This window comes from Marmota marmota, unplaced genomic scaffold (genome assembly GCF_001458135.2).
Source record: "Marmota marmota marmota unplaced genomic scaffold, marMar, whole genome shotgun sequence".
Lineage (NCBI taxonomy): Eukaryota > Metazoa > Chordata > Mammalia > Rodentia > Sciuridae > Marmota > Marmota marmota.
In genome coordinates, this window is record NW_026000990.1 from 1 (window position 1) to 1928 (window position 1928).

At 38.3% G+C, this 1928-nt stretch overlaps 1 pseudogene; it reads right to left on the minus strand.

The window, feature by feature from the left end:
* Nucleotides 1-757: 757 nt before the first annotated feature.
* On the minus strand, nt 758-1098 carry LOC107135109 (annotated as a pseudogene).
* Between the last annotated feature and the right edge of the window lie 830 nt (nt 1099-1928).

Consider the following 1928-nt stretch of genomic DNA (forward strand, 5'->3'; position numbering starts at 1 on the left):
CCTCCCTCCCTCCCTCTCCCTGCTTCCCTCTTATTTTGGTCTAGCTTCCACATGTGGGGAAAAACATTTAACCTTTGACTCTCTGGGTCTGGCTTATTTCATTTAACATGATGGTCTCCAGTTCCATCCAGTTACTAGCAGATGCCATAATTTTATTCTTCTTTATGGTTGACTAGAATTTCAGTGTGTGTGTGTGTGAGTGAATATGTGTGTGTGTGTCTGTCACGTTTTCTTTATCCATTCATCTGTTGACAGGCACCTAGTTTGGTTCTATAACATGGCTATTTTGAATTGTGCTGCTATAAACATTGATGTGGCTGTATCCTTATAGTATGCTGATTTCAGATCTTTTAGAAATACACTGAGGTTTACTGGGTCTATGATAGTTACATTCAGTTTTTTGAGGAATCTTCCATGCCACTTTCCAGACTGGTCACACTGATTTTGCAGTCCCACCAAAAATGTATGAATGTTCCTTTTTCCCTACATCCTCTCCAACATTTATTATTATTTGTATTATTGATAATTTCCATTCTGACTGGAGTGAGATAAAATATCAATGATTTTTTTTGTGTGGGGGGGTGAATTTGTCTTTTTTAGTTTATTGATGGAGTCACACTAATCCAAGTTAAAAGCAGGACCTCAAATAGTTACATTATACAAGCTGTGAAGTTTTTAAACTTGTGACAAAAGACAGAAGGGAAATTCTACCCACTGCAAGGAAATCCTCACTTAAGCTTCAGTAAGCCACAAGCATTTAAAGCCTATGAACCTTCAGCCGATCATCCTTAGCCAGTCCATTCTCTCCCAGGAACTGGAATATATTCTTGTGCTGGTGACCCTGTAGTTGAATTACTTCTCCATATTCTGGATGCTCAATTACAGTACCAGGGCAGGCAAATTTCTTCTTAAACGTCTTCACTAGTTTCTTTTTATCAGAATCATCAACCATCCTTTGGATTGTAGTAAGGGTTCCTGGCCTTTTTTTTACTGAATTCTTATATGGATATAATCGTCAGTGCCAGCAGGAAGCAGGTCATCACCCTTACTTGCATCAGCAAAGGCGTTGGAAGAGTGGGAGTTCTGGTTAGCAAACATACGATGCAATTTCTTTCCTTGGTGGAAATGGCCTGCAGAAGCAACGGTGCCAACACCTAAAGCACCCACAGTTACTAGCAAATGCCAGTTACTAGCAAATGCCATAATTTTATTTTTCTTTATGGTTGACTAGAATTTCTGTGTGTGTGTGTGTGTGTGTGTGTGTGTGTGACGTTTTCTTTATCCATTCATCTGTTGACAGGCACCTAATGTCAACAGATTCTGCTGATGTTCCCCAACGTACTCACCTTCACCTCCCTCCACCAGGAGCTAAACACAGCAGGTTTGAAACCCATACCCTACCATGACTCCCCAGTGGTTAGTATCAGATGCTGAGTCCTTGCGGTGGCTCAGTGACTGGGGATCAATGTGATTTTTATTTGCATTTCCTATTTAGTAGATGTTCAACATTTTTTCATATATATATTAACCAATTGTCTTTCTTCTTTTAAGAAATGTCTGTTTAGTTCTTTTGCCCATTTGAGGGTTTTTTGGTGTAAGTTATTTGAACTCTTTATCTATTCTGGATATTAATCCCCTATTTTGTAGGTTGTCTTTTCATGCTCTTGTTTCCTTTGCTGAATGGAAAGTTTTATAACTTGATGCCATCCCTCTTATTGATTCTTGGTTTTATTTCTTCCATTTTAGGAGTTTTGTTAAGGAAATTGATGCTTGAACCACTTTGAGAAATGAGTTAAATTATCTCCTTAGTCTGTATATTAGACATTTCATCATAAGGTGTTTTGGAGAGGATCTTTTTTGATCTTGCCTATTTGGAGTTCTGTATGCCTCTTGTATTTGGATTTCCATCCTATTTCTAGAATTTGGAA